Source organism: Sciurus vulgaris, assembly GCF_902686455.1.
Source record: "Sciurus vulgaris genome assembly, chromosome: 17".
In the NCBI taxonomy this organism is placed as follows: Eukaryota; Metazoa; Chordata; class Mammalia; order Rodentia; family Sciuridae; genus Sciurus; species Sciurus vulgaris.
Genome location: NC_136478.1, coordinates 11,783,051 through 11,791,185, shown reverse-complemented (window position 1 = coordinate 11,791,185; position 8,135 = coordinate 11,783,051). Strand labels below are relative to the sequence as shown.

The 8,135-nt window shown below is 40.8% G+C and overlaps 1 pseudogene across 1 annotated transcript; it reads left to right on the top strand.

The window, feature by feature from the left end:
* The first annotated feature begins 1,161 nt into the window (after positions 1-1,161).
* Positions 1,162-1,706, top strand: LOC306647734 (NADH dehydrogenase [ubiquinone] iron-sulfur protein 4, mitochondrial-like; annotated as a pseudogene). The gene has a single exon. The product of its transcript is annotated as an NADH dehydrogenase [ubiquinone] iron-sulfur protein 4, mitochondrial-like (transcript).
* Positions 1,707-8,135: the final 6,429 nt, after the last annotated feature.

Sequence of the window (8,135 nt, the reverse complement as noted above, 5' to 3'; positions counted from 1 at the left end):
GATCAGTCACATTTCTAGTGCTTGGTAGCCACATGTGACAGTGGCTACTGTATTGAGCAGTCCAGATGGAGGGTGTCTGCTACACAGTGGCCAAGAGCTTTATACCCACATTGCCATAATCAAAACAAATATAATCAGCCTGCTCTATGCTTCAAGCTTACATCATACCAGTTGATATGTTATGGGCTTCACTTAGATTATTGCATTTAGTCATTTCAGTAACCCTGTGAACACACAGCATTGTTACGCTCACTTTCCACATGAGGCAACTAAGGATTAGAAATGTTAAGAGACCAGTCCAATGTCACACAACTACGGAGCAAAGGGGCTAAGTAAGAGAGCCTTAGGCAGAAGCTGCCCTCAGGAACAGCCTTAGGCCTCCCTGAAGCCCCACACCCACTTGAAAGCAGCTTCTTATTTGATCTTTTTGAAAAATAAGCCGACTTGTCCACTCTTTCAGACTGCATCAGTAAAGATTTAGTGCTGATGTCTTCCATCTCTACGTTTTGACTGACAGAATCCTCACCCCCATCATCGATGGCTTGAAATAATATGAAGAAATAGGGTGTGAACTAAGTTCCATCCATCTACCTACCTTTTGTTAGGAATTAAAGGCCATCAGTTGCTTCCCTATTGAATTTAATTTATGATTTCCAGTTATGCAAGTTATTAATTTGCAGGCAGAGATCAGAACAGGAAATGTCTGTTTTGACTTCTATTTTGCAATGTGATTTAAATAGTTCTTACAGGGGCTAAAATCTGCCAAACTTCTTTGCCTTCAACCTCCAGTAGCATGCAGGGTATCACACACACACCACACAAAAATGGCTACAGGGCTGGGGATGTAGCTCAGTTGGTAGAGTGCTTGCCTTGCAAGCACAAGGCCCTGGGTTCAATCCCCAGCATCCAAAAAAAAAAAAAAAAAAAAAAAAGGCTACAAACAGCAAGTATATCATTCAGGAACCTTTTAGGGAAAGCAAATACCCCAAGCTCTTGTGGCAATTTCTATACTATTTGGACATGGCAATGTCAAAGATTAAGGATGTTTTCTATTTACTTTGGGTGAGGGGTGGAGAGAGCAAGAGAGCTATTGTCCTTGATTGCAAGTTCTGAAGTCCTTAAAATTTCTGGTATTAGATCCTGCTGTTTGCCTGCAGTAAGATGGCGGCAGTCTCAATGTCAATGGCACTGAGGCAGACGTTGGGGAGAAGGACAGCAGCTACAGCTGCTATTTCCTTTTCCAGAGTTCAACCAGGTTGTTAAGCATATCCACATGGAAGTTGGCATAGGATCAAACTCCAGACACTCAACTTATAACAGCTGATGAAAAATTGGATATCACTACATTAACTGGTGTTGCAGAAGAGTATGTCAAAAATAGAAAAGTCAGGATCTTTGTTCCTGCTCACAATAACATGTAGTCTAAATAACACAAAGAAATGGAGGATGGAGTTTGATACCAGGAACAATGAAAAAAATCCTTTGATGGTTTGGGCATCAACAACTGATCCTTTGTCCAATATGATTCTAACCTTGAGTACTAAAGAAGATGCAGTTGCCTTTGCAGAAAAAATGGATGGAGCTATAACATTGAAGAAAGGAAAGTTCCAAAACCCAAGTCCAAGTCTTATGATGCAAACTTTTCTTGGAACAAAAGAACAAGAGTATCCACAAAATTGATTGGCATCAACTATATCTCTGCTTGATCGTGAATAAAGTCAGTTGTGCAATATGTATGTATACATCTCTTAATCGCTAATAAATTTGAAATTTAATTTACAAAAAAAAAATATTTTTTCTGGTATTATATAAATTCCATTGACTTGTCTGCTTAGAAAGGTTGATTTTTATGGAATGACCAAACAATGTCTTTGAAGTAGCACTTCCTCTGATTTTGGTGAGAATCACCTGGGATGCTTGTAAATGCAGGGTTTTATTTTCTCACAATTCTGTAAGATTTTATATATTTGGAAAGGGTCCCCAAACTATACAGAACCTCCAAAATTCTCTCTTCCATTAGGTAATGAGAAAACTGGCCAAAATCATAAGAACCAACTTTTTCCAAATTCTAGAAATCAACCAAGTGCTTGCTTCAATCTAGGGAGTATTTATTCAAGAAGAGTGACTGAATCTTGGAAAGAAATGCTAGCATTGACCTGGTTTAAACTTGTTCCAATCCAAACCCCCTCTCTCCAGCTCCTGGTGACCTTGTAAAACAAAAGCCTGCACTCATGGGGGAAATTCAGTGATCTGGCAGATCAATTGAGACTTTCCAATCTGAAGAAGGGAAAGCAAAAATGAATAGAGAAAAATAAACAGAGCCTCAGAGAGCTGTAGGATATTCCAAAACGGGACTTCCAGAAGAAAAAGAGAGCAGAAAGAATATATGAAGAAATAATAGCTGAAAACTACCTACATTTTATTTTAAAAGGTCAATCCACATACTCAAGAAGCTCAACGAATTCCAATTAGAATAAACAGACAGACTCACATTGAGACAATTTTTATACTCACATTGTTGAAAGACAAAGAATCTCAAAGCAGCAAAAGAGAAGTGATTGCTCACTTTCACGGCCCCTCAGTATGATTAACAGTTGATTTCTCATTGGAAACCACAGAGTCCACAAGACAGTGGGAAACTACATTAGAAGTGATGAAAGAAAAAAAAATCCTGTCAACCAAGAATTTTATACCAGGCAAACTTATCCTTTAAAAATGAAAGAGAAATTAGATATTTCCAGATAAGCAAGAAGTAAAATTTTGTTATAAGCAAACTTAACCTATGCCACATACTAAAGAAAGTCCTTCAGGCTAAAATGAAAAGACACGAGACAGTAATTTGAAACCATATGAAGAAATAAAGGGCACTTGTAAAGGTGACTATAAAGGTAAACATAAAAAAACAGGATTAATATAGTCTTTGCTAATGCTCTCTTATGCCTATCTGATTTAAAAAGTAATTGCGTAAAACAATAATTATAAATCAGTGCTAATGTGCCACCATCTGAAAAGATATAATCTCTATGACAATAACAGCACAAAGGAAGGGGAATAATAGAGACTATTAGAGATGAAGCTATTTGGGAGCATAGTGTCTCTATAATCCTGAGATTAAGTTGTATTAATCAGACTTAGATTCTCATAAGATGTCATTGTAATTCGCTAAAAAATAACTTTAAAAATCCTGAGAAAAGAAAGAACAAAGGGATTCAAAGGGCACATTAGAAAACATCTACTTAAGACACGTGCAGGCACTAATGGAGATGTGCTTGAGGAAGAGTGAGCTGAACCAGGAACTTGGGGAAGAGAATGGGGTGTTGGAAAGATAAGGTTGGAGATGTGGACATGATCCTAATGATCATGCAAAATCTTGAAGTTATCACAGGAAGTTCAGAATCTGTCCCAGGGACAAAAGTGCAGGTGATTCTGCTGACTCTGCCTCTCTGCCTCTGGGTACCTCTCTCTCCTAATGGGGACAGCTTGATGGATGTAAATGTAAACAATGTGAAGAACCACAAAAGGAAAGTCTGGTTTGATTTAGACCATCAAGTAACTATTCAAGAAAAGAACAACTTTTCTGAATGAATAAGTATAATTTTTATTTTTATTTTTATTGTTTTGGGATTGAACTCGGAATCTCATGCTTGCTAGGTAAGTGCTCTGCCATTGAGTCTCATCGCAGCCCTTTATGTTGTGAGAGAGGTAAATATTTTGCTTCTGTATACATTTCAAAGATTTTCCTGCATTCCTGCTCACATTGCTTCTATTCATCCTGATTTTGTGTGGAGTCAAATATTTACTTGGACACCTTCTGGATTATCACAGCGCTGAATTAACCTTATAGAATACTTTTCTTGCTGATGGCCCAAAGCAGTTTCAATTATTTCCTAATCTCATGAAAGATGGAACCACACTAATCCTTGTCCTTCATCGGAGTGGGAGGAAGTAGAGCACAGGGCAAGTTCCTGCAAGCATGTCACCTTGAGAGCTGAGTAACTGGAGACCTGGAGGGCAAAGTCATCGCGTTTGAAAAGCACCTGCGAAGAGGGACTCACAGTGGAATTTCTAGGAAGCTCCAAGAAGTGAAAACCCTGAACCTCTGACTTAAGCAGAGGCATTTTTCTCGTGACTGACCAGGCCCTGTCTTTATCCAAGTTTGCAAGCACAGCGACGACAAGTGAAAAGGAGACGGGTTTAAGTGGGGAGCTTCCTCTCCATCGCTTACCACAGTTCTTAGGCCAGACTCATCCATATCCTCCTTCCTGCCTTTAGTCCTTCCTTCCAAAGCAGCTCTGCTTCGGCTCCCTCCAGTGAATGCCTCCACTTTGTCTCAGCCACCAGACAGCACTGGGATCCTGGTCTACTCCTAGGATCCTGGTGGCAGCTGGTGGGAACAGCAGCAGAATGTGGTGAGTCAGGTTTTCCCAAGCTCAGCTCTGATGTGGGGGGCTGGGACACTGCAGAATGGGAATGAGTTTGTACCCATCTCCAGTGTCCTCCAAGTGGACAACTTGTGGGTGTCAAAAGGATTACACATGCAGGTACATACAGCATGTCCTCCAGAATCCCCCAGAAATGCTTAGGGACAAGGGATTTTCATTGGTCCAGCTTATGTGACCCCTTTCGGCATCCAGTCTCTGATTGGATTTTGAGAAGCACAAAATGTACTCTAAATAGCTTTCCTACTTTAATTCCTTCTTCCTCTGGAAATTTTTCTACATTTTGTTCTACAAAGCTTTGTTGAGCCAGTGTTTGTTAAAGCCATTACCACATGCCTGGGACTGTGCCAGGCCTGAGGACCTGCAGGTATAGAGGTGCCCTCGCCTTGGGGGAATGTGTGGTTGAGGCAGAAGGGCGAATGTGCGAACCTGCAATGTGGGCAGGAACAGGCTCTGGGCTTGGAAAGTGGAGGCAGGTGGGTGGGAGGCATCCTACCTGGGGGCAGAGGGAAAGCACCCATGGGTCTCCTCTCTCTTGATTTCAGAAAGTCACCCCTGACCCTGCTATAGAAATTTCATTTAAGAGCTCAGAAAACCCTCCCCAAGGTCATGTTCACCATGCAAGTTTCTGTATAAGTCTAAAAAGGAGCCTATGTAGTGTAAAGGAAAACACTACGTAGAGTCTTTTTTGTTTGTTTGTTTTAAACCAGGGATTGAACCCAGGGATACTTATCCAATAAATCACATCCCTAGCCCTCTTAATTTTTTTTTTTTTTTTAATTTTGAGGCAGGGTCTCACGAAGTTGCTTAGGTCCTCATTCAATTGCTGAGACTGGCCTCACATTTGCAATCCTCCTGCCTCAGCCTTCTGAATTGCTAGGATTACAGGCGTGTGCCACCTTACCTGACTACATACTATCTTCCTTAGATTACTATTGAAAATTACATGATATACTGTTCTATGCAAAAAGATCAAAAGGTACCTGCAAATTTGGTAGTAGAATCACACTGATTATACGACAACTAAAGATTTACCCCTTAGAATAAGTTAGGGAAAAGGAGAGACAGTGAGGGATCAACTTCCTACAAATAGCAATATTTACCTTACTTTATTACCTTATTAATGACCTATCGTGAAACAGTTTCCTTATTAAATACATCCGTGTTGTAAATAATCAGTAATAAAATGCACCCATTTAGAACCTGGATTTTCACTGGCTACTCAAACTTGATCAACCAAGCCTAATCTCATGAGATCTTTAGCAGTCATGTTTTTTGTGAGTGTGTGTGATACTGGGGATGGATATTGGGAGTACTCCACCTCCGAGCTATATCCCCAGGTCTTTCCTTTTTATTTTATTTTATTTTATTTTATTTGGCAGGGGGTTGAGACAGGGTCTCAGTAAGTTGCTGAGGCTGACCTCAAACGTGGGAGTCTCCTGCCTCAGGCTCCCAAGGTGCTGGGATTACAGGCATGAGCTACCATGCCTGGCTTACAGTTTTAATGAACAGAGTGCTTTCCTACAGATCAAAAACTCTTCATAATTATTCTTTTTGATAAGTATTTCTAACTAGACTAGTACAGTCTAACAAATTGGTTGGCCTGCGTTATCCCCATAGTACCTTTTTGCCTCCATGTGGAGAAGTAGTTGTTGTAGGATTTGTCCTTAATTATGTCGCACTATTAGGATTTCACTTAGGCAGTAGAGGTGCCTAAACTTTCTGGTATGTAAATTAACTGCCAACTTCAACAAGTGCTGGGTGCACCATAAAGAGAACTGGAGTCAAGAAAGAATCACCCCAGGGCTTATGTTAGCCACCAGCTAGTAGACCTTGAGTAAAACTCACTGTTCTCCTTGGGCAAAGTCACTTCCACCTTATCACCACCATGCCTATCTGCATGATCCCTGATCCTGGCTACAGATTTGTCTTTTGAAAACCTACCCTGTTTCTCATGTGTTTGGTCAGTAATTTCTCCTTCTGAGAGCTTCCCTGGGTTGCAACCAAATAGGCCTTTGAGGGAGTTTTAAACTCTTTTGCTCTCTTGCTCTTGGCCTCATTGACTTTCTGCTAGATTTTAAGAGCCTAAAACAATGATTTTTCCACCCTTAACACATGCAAATTTATTATCTCACCATTCTAGAAGTCAAAGTCCAAAATGGGGGCAGGACACAGTGGCACATGCCTGTAATCCCACCTATACAGGAGGCTGAGGCAGAAGGATCTCAAGTTTCAGGTTGACCTGGGCAACTTAGTGAGACCCTGTCTCAAAATAAAATAAAATTGAAAGGACTGGGGAAATGGCTCAGGGGGTAGAATGCTTCTAGATTTGACCCACAGCACAAAATTAAAAAAAAAAAAAAAAGAAAAGAAATCCAAAATGGGTATTTTGAGATAAAATCAAGAAGTTGGAAGAATTATGTCTCCTTTGGAGACTAGGGGAAAATTTGTTTCCTGGCCTTTTCCAGCTTCTAGAAACTTTGCACATTTCTTGTCTCATCACTCCAACGTCTAAATTGCATCTTTATATCTCCTTGCTGCTCTGACTCTCCCACTGGCCTCTTAAAATGCCTCTTGTGATTTCACTGGGACCACTGCTTAATCCTGGACGACAGGTCCAGCTGAAGATCCTTTATTTAATCACATCTGCAAAGTCTCTCTTACCTACGACCGCAAAGTCACAGGTTCCTGAAATTAGGATATGTATGTCTTTGGGAGTAGCGGCGAATGCAAGACAGTTCTCCAGGTAGCTTTGGACAGACCCAGTTCATCCCTGTTTCTTGCTATAGTTCTCAGAAATAACTGGAGAATGTGCTGGAAATGCGTCATCCTTGGGTAAGAAGGAACTGGTCGAAATAGCCTGGTCTCCGTTCCTGTAGCTCCTAGAACAGGATATCCTATGGTGCTTTGGCCTAGCAAGTCTAGCAACCACCAGAGTACAAAATGAAGGTGGGCTGCTTTCCACAGTCCCTTGCTGTGGCACAATTTGTGCACACAGCCAAGATTCCATCTGCTCCAGGCAGATCCTAGGCTTCAACTGACCCTTGTTGCCTGTATGTGAGTAATAAAGTTGCCTCACTTATCTTTTGTGGATGTTATGTCTCACTGGGCTTGAGCAAGCAGTAGAAATTGCAGCCCAAGATGCAATGGGCTGACATGGCATCCAGTGCCTAGTGAATCTGCTTCACAGGGGACATTACTAAGCCTAAGACTGGACCCTATAAACTATCTATCTCAATGCTTTCACAAGTGAATATAAAATAATACTTTAGTTCTAGTTTTGATTTTTATGAGTTTGTCACTTGTTTTCCAATCTGGCATATTGTAGCCAAAGCCTCAGTCATGGGAACCTCTGAGATTTTGCCAAATCCCCTTGAGATTGAGCTGTGCAAATATTGCTTAAAAAGGCAAGAGACACTGGGTGCTCAGGCCTCTCTGCTCTGTGAACTGGCAGAACAGAAGCATGGATGGTTTTACTCCATAGGGGTTCATTTAACCATGAAGTACTTTTCCACCCCCAAGATCACACCACATCCTTAATGAAAAGCACTAATAAATATAAACCACTGGATTCCTCAAGGAAAAAAGGAAGCTATCACAATCAGGAAGGTAAATGAAAATTCTATAATGACCCCTATGAAAATATTAACACCCCAGCTATAATGCCATAGTGGAGATTCTGCCTTGCTTTTTATT